Source organism: Mustela nigripes, chromosome 3 (genome assembly GCF_022355385.1).
Source record: "Mustela nigripes isolate SB6536 chromosome 3, MUSNIG.SB6536, whole genome shotgun sequence".
NCBI classification, from domain to species: domain Eukaryota; kingdom Metazoa; phylum Chordata; class Mammalia; order Carnivora; family Mustelidae; genus Mustela; species Mustela nigripes.
The window spans coordinates 182,553,485-182,566,065 of record NC_081559.1 but is presented as its reverse complement, the minus strand read 5'-3'; the positions used below and the strand labels follow the sequence as shown (position 1 = coordinate 182,566,065).

At 46.2% G+C, this 12,581-nt stretch overlaps 1 protein-coding gene and 1 long non-coding RNA gene across 3 annotated transcripts in view; one reads left to right on the top strand and one right to left on the bottom strand.

Moving 5' to 3' along the window:
* NSMCE2 (NSE2 (MMS21) homolog, SMC5-SMC6 complex SUMO ligase) overlaps window positions 1-12,581 on the bottom strand; it is a 212,874-nt gene that overhangs the window by 16,425 nt on the left and 183,868 nt on the right. The window lies entirely within an intron of this gene.
* LOC132013270 (uncharacterized) lies at window positions 6,683-7,819 on the top strand. The gene is made up of 2 exons (XR_009402949.1): window positions 6,683-6,872; window positions 7,616-7,819. It is a non-coding gene; the product is annotated as an uncharacterized LOC132013270 (long non-coding RNA).

Genomic DNA, 12,581 nt, shown 5'->3' with positions numbered 1-12,581 from the left:
CCTGTCTCTCTGCCTACTTGTGATCTCTATCTGTCAAATAAATAAATAAAATCTTAAAAAAAAAAGATTTTATTTTATTTGAGAGAGAGAACTCGAGCCAGGTAAGGAGGCAAGGGAAGAAAACCTGAAGCAGACTCCTCGCTGGGCACACAGTCTGACACAGGGCTTGATCCCAGGACCTTGAGAACATGACCAGAGCCAAAGTCCAGCGCTTAGCCCACTAAGCCACCCAGGCACCCCACAAAGTACGAAGGTTTTAAAATAACAGGACCCAGTGCATTCTACCCATGAGGCAAAAATCAATCAGTCAAGACCCAGTCATACAGTATCCATTTTAAGCCAATAAATATTGAAAATTTCGCCAAATTCTGTACTTACATTTAGTGCTTCTTATAGGATATGGTTTATAAATGATCTTCTCTAGGTTACCAAGCAAAAGCAGGAAATCTAATGTACACCTTCTATTTCTTTGTTTTGGGCCATTAACTAGAAAACCACAGGATAGGAAAACCTGACTAGCCAGCACTGGGAGGGTCTACAACTCTTAGTTCTTTAGATCCATGGTAGAGTACAAAGCAAGTACAGATCAGAAGGTGAGAAATCCCTTTCAGGCTCATCTGAGGTATTCTTTATTTTACATGGTTGGAAATACCACCCATCCAGGCATCCAAGACAGTACATGTGACTTGTTTGCACATCCTTTCCCATCTCTGTCTTTAAACTTTAAACAAACTTCACTCTGTCTCCTCCCCTCTGTTCTCCCTGCTTCTGCCCTAAATCAAGCCCCTGGCATTTCCTATTTAGAGTATCACAGAAAGTTCTTCCTTTATCTTTCTGCCTCAGCCTCTCTGTGATCTAGTCCCCCCACTCTAGGTAGTTATCTTTCTGAATATGTGGCCTCCTAAAGGGGACAAGACTTCATTAGCTCGCCCAGAGCATCTTCAGTTCCTTCTGCTATCCACCTCGGGCCCATCCCGCGTAAACACCCCAAACCGATGACTGTTTCCCTTCACTTGCCAAGCTGTTGTGCACCTCTGCTAGCCCCCTCAATGACCGGGCAAGCTCTCACCACTCTTCAAAACTCAAGTCAAGTATTTCCTCGGTGAAGTTCAAAGCCAGAGTGATTCCTCCTTCAGCTTCCTGAGTGTCTTTGTACCCATGGTGATCGTTGCTTCCTTCTCTACCTTCCTCTCATGCTGAATTCCTACTCTACCTTTTTTATCTTCATATTTTCAGGGAGCCCAGGCAAGGCGCAAGAACTTAAAAAACGTTCAGTGAATGGTCTGTTGCTGAAACAAGAGACTGCTTTGACTGTTGTAATACAGAAACTGATAAAATGAAAACAGTGAAGAAGACTGTTCTAAAGGCATATCATTGTGGAATAAGACAAGCTGGTCCTTGATCTAATTACTAATTTTCCAGAAGGGATCCACAGGATGCTGCGTAGGTCATGCCACTCTACAGTCTCTGCTCCACATCTGTGCAGAAGCAAATTACCAAAATGCAGGAGGACAGAGGTCATAGTCCAAGAAGTAAGTTATCCTCCATGATGCCTTTCGATTGGTTCTGATTCTATCTGCCCCAAGCCATTGATGTTTGTAGGAAAGTATAACGATCAGCCACCAAATATGTGAAAATTATCTTGCATTTGTTGAGTTCCCCCAGGTAGAGCAGACTGCCTGTGCCATCATGTTCAAGTCCAGCAGTTCTTACAACAGAGCCACACTGGGGAAAGCTCCTTATCTGACAGACTAAATTTAACTGAACTATGGCATCAGCGCTCACAAGATCTGATAGCAACTGAAAACCATCTTTACCATCGGAAAATGCTTATGTTATAAGGTGTGGTGGAAAAGATGAGATTCAAGCTATATATGTAGTATGATTAATTAATTTTGAAAAATGGCATATATAGAAAAAAGACTGAAAGAGGATGACAAAGTCCTGAAGTCCACCGTGTCCCTATGAGTTGATGGTACAGGAATCAGGGAAGATATCTAAGATTTCTGAAGAATAATTATCTAGTTCTCACTTTCCACATCCAGCAGTCTTCATGAGACCAAGTAATACGAATGAGATAAGTGGAACTGACAGCAACAGGGACAGGACGGATTTGTTTATTTGATTTGTCAAACTGAAACAAATTATGAAATCAAGTCCAGAGATCATAACATTAAAAAAAAGGAACTTTAGAGTTTATACTTGCTCAACTTTAAAACTGCAGAGTTTCAACTTTGGGTAACACAGGGACTATGACACCATTTCAAGCCCTGGTATTTTCTAGATGCATGATCCTAATAACATTTGTACTATTTCAAACTTGTCTGCTCCCCTACAAGGCAATCAATATATGGCAATTTCATGTTTCTCATATTTTTCCCCCCTGGCCTCTCATTTCAGAGCTCCAGACCAAAAGAAAAAAAAAAAAATTAAATACATGAACAGAACAGGAGGCTTTGATAATAGAATAAAGCTAGGGCTAATATTGTATTTTGTTTTGTTTTATAAAGTTTCTCCGGATTCAGTGATGCATTTGTAACCCCCAAGGATAAAAGGTGAAGAGCCCATGAAGGCATCCATTTAGGGACAAGCTCAGAAGGGGAAACTCTCGGGTCACTTGGTGAGGCCAGGCCTGGAGGTGGACGGCCTACCTAACTCCTACAGGATTGACTCGGCGTGGTTGTTACAAAACGCCGCAGAATCTTGGTGATAATTAAACACGATTACTTTTCCTTTTTACTTGCATTTGATGAGGTGTATCAACATTTATTCTTGATATGTTTAAAAATTTGTTGTTTTATTTAAATTTTTTTTTTAAAGATTTTATTTTTTTGACAGAGAGAGAGAGATTACAAGTAGGCACAGAGGCAGGCAGAGAGAGAGAGTCTCGGAGGAAGCAGGCTCCCTGCTGAGCAGAGAGCCCAATGCGGGGCTTGATCCCAGGACCCTGGGATCATGACCCGAGCTGAAGGCAGAGGCTTTAACCCACTGAGCCACCCAGGCGCCCCTAAAAATTTGTTTTTGATGATGGCACAGTGTAGTCTTGTTAAAAAAAGAAAGAACAAATGAAGGAACAATCCTCAAAGTGCACTCAATGTGGAAGAAATTTAGAAAGGTCAGAGCCGGAGGGTCCAAATCTAGTGAGGCTTCAGGATGCTGTCAGCGGCAAAGTCAGCGAAGCCACCCAGATGCAGCCCGGCTCCCCAGCTTGCAGCGCGCTCCCAACCAATCGGGGCAGGGCTACCCAGGCTTCCAACGGTAATGAATCCATAGACGCTCCGGTCGGCCTGGACATCTGTTTTCAGTTTGCAGGGTCTTGTCTGAAGTTAGTCTAACAGGAAACACACCAAAAAAAAAAAAAAAAAAAAAAGGCCTGCCAAGTAGAAAGAAGAAGTAAAATGAGAGAGAGAAGGAGAGAAAGGGAGAAAGCAGAGGAGGAAGGCGGGAAGCGACGGAGGTGGGAGGGAGGAGAGGGACCGAAGACGACACGCCAGGAAGGAAGGAGCTAAGGGATGTGGGAAATGGTCTGTAGCACAGAGCCCAAGGGAAGGAAGCCCCGCTTACATTCTCCAGTACCAAGTCCTGGTCCGTACGCCTTCCTTCCTCTCCCCACACCCCCCTTCACTTTCCAGCCTCTTGCAAACCTTCCCCACAAGCAAAGAAGACATGACTTCAAAATCGGGATCAGCTTAGGACAGAGCTCTTGTGAATGTGTACAACAGATCTGAGTCACTTGTTCGTTTTGTAAACGTGAAGAAATCACACTTTCAAAACTTCCTCCTTCATGACATTCATAGCACTTGACAATATGCTTAGCGTGGAACATTTACTCCTTTCCTTATCCACACCCAGAGTGTCAAGAGGGACAGGCTTCCTCACTGAGAGCTCGCCCACTGCGGGCCGGGTGACGGGAGGCAGCAGCAGCCAGAGCGGCTGTGGTGCCCGGGAGTCCGGCTGAGCCGCACAGGAACGCGAGAACTGAGGAGCGGCCCAGGAGAGCGACTCAGCAGGGCCACTGCCTTCCTCTGGGGAGCCTTCCCAAGGACACCCCCACCCCAGCCGCACCCTGGACACTTAACACGTCATGGATAATTATCTGTTCATGTCACCATCTACCCAACTCATCTGGAAGCAACTCAAAACCAGAGACCACTTCTGTCCCTCTCTGTATCCCTAGCGCATGGTGCGTGGTAGGGGCTCGGTGTCAGGACATGGAGTGCCATCTTAAGGGGTCCTTGGTGGCTTCAAAATTGTTGTATTCCCTGCCTAGCTCCCCTGCAGAGAACGCTTCAGTGCATGACCCAGAGAAGAGTTCTACAAGGCGCCGATTTCAGGAGGGTGGGTCAAACCCAGATGTAGGTACCACTTGGCTCTGCTAGAAATCAATGAATAGGTGTTAAATTTCCTGCAGGTACCACTCTCCATGACTATTTTGTGAGAACACGGGGAAGATGAGATAAAACGCTCTGCCCTTGTTAGAGGGAAAAAACCTAATGCATCAAGGTAGTAACAGAAACATCTTGGGTAAGGAGATAATTTCTGAAAGCACAAAGCAGGGTGCCAGGATGATCTTGGTTTTCATGTTCAAAGCCCATGGGAGGTCAAGCTTCTGCACTCCAGTGTACAGTCCACATCCATTCATAAGCTCCAGAAGATCGCATTAATGTGAGTGAAAGAGACGTGAGCAGGAAAGACAAAGGAAGTAAGGAAGGAGAACAAGAGGAGAAATGAAGGGCCTCAGGACTTGCTTTACAAACACGACAGAGGAATATAAAGATCTCCAACAACTCCCTTCCTGAGCTGAGGGTGACGCCGTGGGCTTACAGCTATGCTCCCCAGCCGGAAGTGGGGGTCTAATCTAGATCCGAGTGAGCAGCGAGACGGCATCAAAGATCCGGTGTTGGACCGGATCCCCCCAACATCGCAGGACAAGCCTATCTTCCAGCTCTTCCATTTCTCTGTAATTCTCTTCCCTCCCTAAAAAGTTCTCAAGACAAAAAAAAAAAAAAAAAAAAAATACGGTGGGGCTACTGATTGGGTGACTGGAGAAGATGCTCTGTCACTCCGACAGCCGTGACCATGAGCCCCTCCAGAGAAAAGGGAGCAGGGGGTTCAAGAGGCAGGCGAGGAGGCGGCCTCAGAACACATGAAGGGAGAACATCAAGGAGGCAGAGAGATTATGTAGGGGAGGTAATGAGCACACTAATTACAGGGGTCTTAATGAGGAGCAACGGAATGAAATTAAGGAAAGGAAAATGTTAATTGTCAGGAAAAACTTTCTTGGGCCCACTGAGGGAGAAGCTGAGTTTCCCGGACTCCTCACACAGACCGGAGGCCATTCAGCTTAACAAAATTGGTTCAAAATGAGCTAGAAATTACTTAGAGGGATTTTATTTTTGTTACCCAAAGTAGACTAGGTTACTTGATGACACACAGAGGCCTCTTGTATCTAATTTTACCACTCTGTTCTCTATTCTAAATTAAATAGGAAAGCAGCAAATGATAAAAAAGCCCATGACTACTTCATTCCAGAAATATGATTCAACATCTAAGGAGATCAAAACTGGCAAAGTGAGAACAAGTAAGAAGAATGGAAGAGAGTCAAACATGTTTCAGTTTACAACAGATTTACAGAGGAGGCCTAACTACAAAGGAATACTAAAAATAGGGCTTGTTTCTCCTACTTTCTAGAACGAATTCAGTTACTGTATTTTTCAGAATTGATACCAAGACGGCAGTTAGCCCTAATCACAGTCAGGAACCAGTAAAGAGCAGTCGCTTTCAAAGCTGAACGCAGTTTCCTAATGACACGCAGTTTCCTAATGACATCGAGTAGCATTCTCAGTCCAGCTGGACAGCTGAAGCTTGTGGCCCTGAACACGGTAATGGAGAGACTGTGGTACTGGAGGCGTAGGATCGGGAGTGACATGCAAGGAGAATGTCTTCTCTTCCTCATTAAGGAACCCAAGGTGTGATTCATGCAACTTTCATCTGGTAAATGTCTGCCAACCTCGGCGATTTCCTAGGCCCAGAGGATGCGAAGTCCGGGGGTTAAAACAGACAAATAAACACACGCCTAGAGCCTCTGTGCTGCCCCGCAGCATGGCTGTGAACGTAGGGGGGCCACCGGAGCCCGGGGGGGGGGCGCTTCCTCATGGGACTGCAGGGGGGACAGTGGCGCTGAGAGGAATCCCAGTGGAAAGGAGGTTAAGACGAGCAAAGGCCAAAGTGTGAGACAAAGCGTGCTCGCCACTCTCCTTCTCAGTGACTCCGATCACAGAGATCCTGGCATGCACGTTAGAACAAATTAAGCAAGAAAAGCATTTTAAAGTCAGGTGTTCTGATATAGCTTGGTATGTTTCCAGTATTCTTATTATACGAACGCCTCTTAAAAGGTGTGCTACACAGGGGCTTGTCGGCTTGCTTCCTCCTCCACGCACCCCCACCACTCACTGAGGCCTGTTGTGCGTGGTGGGCCCCGTGCGCACCAAGACAAGACAGAACCCCTGATCTAAGGGACTCTAGATCTAGTGCTGGGACAGAGTGTACCACTCAAATACATGGACTAAAAGTTCTCTGAGTTTTGGGCATGGGCTCCAGAGAGAGGCAATGCTAAGCAGGGTTGGGAGCTCCTGCCAGGCCCGTAGGCAAGAGATCAAGGTGCATTGGGAGAACTCTCTGCGTGTGGATCGGGAACGCTGGCGGAGAGGAAGCTGCGAGTGGACAGGACACAGGCAGACCCGAATGACCCAGATACTGCGAAGCAGTGACCAGTGACCCTTCGGCAACTGCAAGGTGTATGGGCACTTCTGGAAATTTATCCTCTCCGTATGTGAATTACAAACATGCAACATTTTAAACAAGATCCTAGGGTAAGTCCTATCTGGCGATGCTCTGTGCCCTCCCCACTTTGTCTGCTCATCCTTGTCCTTCGTGTCAACTATAAAGTCAGGACTAAAGCTATAAATACATTTTCAGAGAATCCTTTAAAAAACTTTGGTCTGATTTCAGATCCTAAGATGTCTTAAGCGCTGCAATGGCCTGATCCAATCCTTACCCAAAACACTTTTCCATAAACTTTCAGTTTCACCATACATACGCTATTACTCTGTAATGCATTTCATTTATTAGAATTCTACTACCGACAACAGACACTGTATTTTGAAAGGACAGATAGCCCGCAGGCAGATTTAAAAGGAGAGTTTACAACACTCGGGATTTTATAATGCAGGCTTTCATCTGGTACAATATTAACTATATAATTGCTAACTTGATTTTTCTTTCTTTTCTGTATTGCTCCTGAGATTCTGATGGAATGTTTGCTGCCACTGCTAATGAAATTCAGAACAGGGCCATCGGTATTTTTACTCCGCTTGGGAATTTTGATGCAATAGATGTTTGCACATTGCTGTCAGAACAAATAAGATTCCTTATTCCTAAGTGCAAAGGGAACATGGCTTTTCAGAGGAAAAGTGAGAAGAAAAGTCAAGCAAAGGGGACTTTGGGAAATCTGGCAGGAAGAAATTTTTGTGTTCTATTGACCTAATTGTATAAGAAGTATTTGCAAGAGCTTTTATATAATAGGCATTTTTTTTTTTTTTCAACCAACATCTAGGGTAGAAAAACACAATGCCTCCAAGTCAACTGTTCGTCAATTACAAGAAAACAGCAGTTTGGTGGAAAGTGCACCGGAATGACTGGCAGTTCCCAGCTCTGCCACCAATCAGCTATGTGACCTGGGAGGTTGTAGCACTTATGTATTATTTCTGACCTTGTTCTCTCTCCTACTTGAACAATAAAGGGATGAGATTAGGAGGAAGGGTAGACTCTGCAGTCTCAAAAACCTATCACAGTTTTCAATCCTTTATTCTTACAATCACTATCAGAATTTTACCCAGAGAGGAATCAGACTACGTTTAAAAACAAAAAACAAAAAAAGGTTTTAGTGAATACTTAGGTTGTCAACTCAAGTGACTCCTCACACCGATCTCAAGGTTAACTTGTTGCTTTCAGGAGTCAATCTGTTTGCAAACCAAACTTGCACAACATCCTGATTTATGTTACAGAAATAAGTGGCCATTAATAACCCAGCAAATACAATTTGGATTTCAAGTGATGAAAACACGTTTCACTATGACCAATACTCAGTATAAATTGAGCAACAGAGATGGTCACCCAAGTACAGCAGGTAGGTGCAATGTGGTTATTACCGACATTCTGAAAATCATATTCAGGAAACCTTATAATCACAGCATTATTTTACAAGAGTCAATGGACTACAAAGAAGAATTATGTTCAGACCTGTCATATACTTAGAGGAGGAGGAGGGTTGCAACTCAGCAACAGTAACAGAAATTAAATTGGTGGCTAGAATACGTTTTCCCAGTGAGATGAAGCCGACTCCTTACTGAACCATGGACTCTTACCTTTAAAGCAAAAACATCTGCCTATTTTTCTTTTTGTTCCTCATTATTGCAAAAGCCTCATAGAGACTAACCCCATTTTTCCAAATTACAATTATTTTTTCAAAGGCTCCTAGGAATCAGTTGCAATTCATGCAAACTCATCACCTCACACACAGTAAGCAGACCAAAACTCATTGAAAGGGGCAAGAATGGGGCGCCTGGGTGGCTCAGTGGGTTAAGCCTCTGCCTTCAGCTCAGGTCATGATCTCAGGGTCCTAGGATTGAGCCCCGCATCAGGCTCTCTGCTCAGCAGGGAGCCTGCTTCCTCCTCTCTCTCTGCCTGCCTCTCTGCCTACTTGTGATCTCTCTCTCTCTGTCAAATAAATAAATAAAATCCTTAAAAAAAAGAAAGAAAGGGGCAAGAAGATCAGAGCGGGGGATAGTACTGTTTGTAGATGGCCAGATCCTGGTATTAGTTGTGGCAGAGGATTCCCTTAGCTTCCAGGTGACTTGCTGGTGCAAATGTCCAGGTTGCCAACAGGACCAACAGTTGAAGAATATGAAAAACCACACACTGGAGCCAGCATTTTCCTGGGAACTAGTATTTAAAGATGCACCAACCTGGAAGCCCGACTTAGTCCCAAGTAGGCGAACATGGGGCTTACACTTTCCAAAAAGGAACTCACGTTCCCCAGAAGATCGACCTGCGTGCAGCTAACATGTAATCCTCTGTGTTGCGGACAGTAAAATGCCATCGGCGGCAAATTGTTACTGACCATGTGAATTTCCCTGTGGTCTGCTTCTCCCATTTCCTGTTTCACTCAACAAGACCACCAGCACCCTCCTCTCTGCTCTGAGTCCCCTCGAATCCTCACCAGCCTTCCACTGCTTCTGACTCTGCACGTGACCAGGGCTCCCCTCTGCCCCGGGACCCATTTCTGACTGAGGCAGTGTGTAGTGCAGAGGGGGCGGGGGCTCAGAGTCACAGCAATGGGAATCTTGATCCCCTTCCTCCAATGTCTGATCTCCAACAAGTCACCACCAAGACCTCGGAGCCTTTGTTTCCTCATCTGTAAAATGGGACTGTTGTAAGGACTGAGTGTTTAACTGAGTGCCTGGTTTAATTTAATTGAGTCACGGATTATTTCATGTACTCAGCACGTAATAAAGCCCTCAACGGTTCCTTTCCCTCCCCTGCCCTCCCCTTCCCATGTATTCTAAGATACTGGATGTATCTGCTTTTTCCTTCTGCTTCAACTCTGTCTCTCATATTCTTCAAGACCATTTCGAAGCTGGCACTGGGGTCCCGCCATGCTTACTTTCCCAGTTCGTCTCCCTGCGTTTCCAGGTGCTGTGTGAGAATACACGGCCTCGCCCGGTGGGTCATTTCCCTGATGCTGGCGATTCACTTCCTTGCTAGACTGTCTTAGCACACACAGAGCCATAAATGATGTTCTCTGAGGACCTAGTTCCCCCACTGCCACCACATTATCTGTTTAGATGACACATCAACCTACCTACCTACTTTGAACTTTCCCCTTTGGTGGAACAATCCCTGGTTCTCAATCTTAAATGCCCTAAATCATCAGGAACTCTTTTCATATATGGCCCACGCTTATCTTTCTCCTGTGGGCCTTCCTCTTTTCATTCTCACTGTGTCACGTCACCGTGTCAATGATCTGCCAAATAAGCAATCTCTAGTCATTTTCCACTTGTCCTTTTTTGAGCATAATTTGGACGACTGCCACAGCTTGCATTCCCCAGACCCCCGCCCCCAAGCTCCTGGCCTGTGAACGATCCTCATTTTGCTCCTTCCTTTGTTTAGAGACAAAAGGGGAAAATTGTGGTTGCCTCCTGGCCAGCTATCGAGAACTTTCCTCCCAATAGTCTCAGAGAGGCCTCATGGAAGGAGACAACATGGGTTTAAATCCTGCCTCCCTCAGTGCCTCTCTGTTACCTAACCTTCCCCAGTGTGTTTCTTCATCCACAAATGGGAAAACAACACCTGCCTGGTAGGGCTGCTCAGAGGATAAAAATGTTTTAGGTAGAAAGCTAACCATGGGGATTGGCACACAGTAGCTGTTGAGAAATGGGGGCAAAGCGTTTTCTTAACCTTCTGGAGCTTCCTCCTGTTAGCTCCCTCCTTCCCTCAAGCCCTTCCCAGTCCTCCCTTGGGCTGGGAAGGGCTGGCCCCCCTTCAGGAATCTCATCCCGACTTCCCTCTGCAGCACAGAACCTGCCCAAGAACCTTAGCCACTGCTTCCAGACTTCCTTCTAGGTTGCTTCAAGATGCCATAGCCCCTTGGGGCCAACCCCTCTCAAGCACACCCTGCCTACCATTCCCCGGGCCACACCCTGACCTTGGCCTCCCCAGGAAAGCCTTTCCCGATTCTGTATAATGGATGCTGTTCGATTCTGACCTTCGAGAAAAACAATTCCACTCCGGCCTGAAGGAGGCAGGAGGGAGGAAGAACTCGGGCCGGATCAGGCAACCTGTCCCCAACTTGCTCTGTGACCAGGACCTAAGCCCTTCAACTTCTCCAAGCCAAGGAGGCAGATTGCGTGTGGCCGAGCTCCTTCCAGGGTGGAAGGGGAGATTCTCTGAGCGCGGGATACTCAGATGATGCCGGTCTCCTCTGCCCCTTGGGGTTGTTCCTTTGCTGTGGGAGTAACTTCTAGGGCCCTTGCCCTCAGCAGGCTGTTCTTAAGGGCAGAGACCATTCTCCGGGTAACCCAGCACAGCCCTGAGCTCTGTGCTAGAGGCGAGGCGGGACTTAATGTAGCATTTCGATGACAATGACCAAAGCACCTCTTGTGGGCCACAGACAGCTGCCACTGGGTGACTCAGACCTCTCTGCAAAATGGCTTAATTTAGCGCCTTTCAGTTGTCTAAAGAACAGACTCGAAGAACGAAGTGAACTGAACACCCTTTAACTAATGCAACCTCACAATGGCCCTTTAAGGTCAGGAGTTTTTATCTCTGGAATACAGATGAGAAAGTACAGACACAGCCAGCTTCATCCGTTCCTCTTGAGTCAACAGCGGACCCAGGGGCCTGAGGGCGCAGTGGAAAAAACCCAGGAGTGACAGCGAGCAGCAAGGGAGATCTGAGTCCCAGGCCGGCCTCTGCCATTAACCGTGTGTGTGATCTTGGACGAGGGCCTTTGGGGGCCTCCTTTTCCTCATCTGGAAAATGGCCTTGGGCAGTGGGTCCCCAGCCTGGCAGGGTATCAGCACCATCAGGAAAACTGGTGGTTTTTTGCATTCTTGGGTCCACTCTTGAAGATGCCCCCCCCCTTTTTTTAAAATAAAGATTCTTGTTCTCTGGAGTGGGGCCAGGACTCTGTTTTCTGTACATATACCCCTCCCCCAACCCCCCAGTATGGGAGCAAAGGCAGGGCTAAGTCCTGACCCTGAAGACCCAGTGCAGTGTTTCACTCAGACAACTTTGTCTCTCCCCAGTTCCAAAACCCATTAGCTCATCTCATCCTTGGCTCTCTCTTGAGGAGAACCCAACTGGGACTATTTCCAAGCATACTGCACGGTAGCTTACCACATTCATGAGAACCCAAAGCATTTGGAAATCAAAGGTTGGTTCATAAGACTCACAGAGCAAGAAAGAGGTAATTTTGTTTTGACAGAAATCCAAGCTCAAGGGCGGGAACTCCTCCCAAGCGTCTTGGAACCGAACAGGGAGCAGTGGCGAGGAAGGGGCGAAAGCACCTGCCTTGCTAGAGTAATAAATAAAGCTTCTTTAAAAAAGAAAACCTGTAGCATACCTGGCTTTGCTAGACCTAAGTTCCAAGATTTCACCGAAGTTTGATGAACAAGAGAAGAACTAAGCTAAGAACCCACTGGCTGTCTAACGCGAGAGCTCTTATCAGCAGAAAGCTCTCAGTGAGTGCTAGGCCCCAAGCGTTCACACACATTGCTCCATTTCATGGACACAACTCTGTTGCAAGTACTAATTTTCACATGTTATTGAAAACCCAAGTTCACAGAGCTACACAAACCCAGATACACCTGACTCCAGAATCCCAGAATCCATGCAGTACTATAAACATGACCTTAATATCAAATGCAACTACGGTCAAAATTTCTAGAAAATCTCACAATGAATAGCAAAGCTCAGCGAGTCGGTCAGTTTTGGAGGAGCCTGTGAATTGACCTTCATGG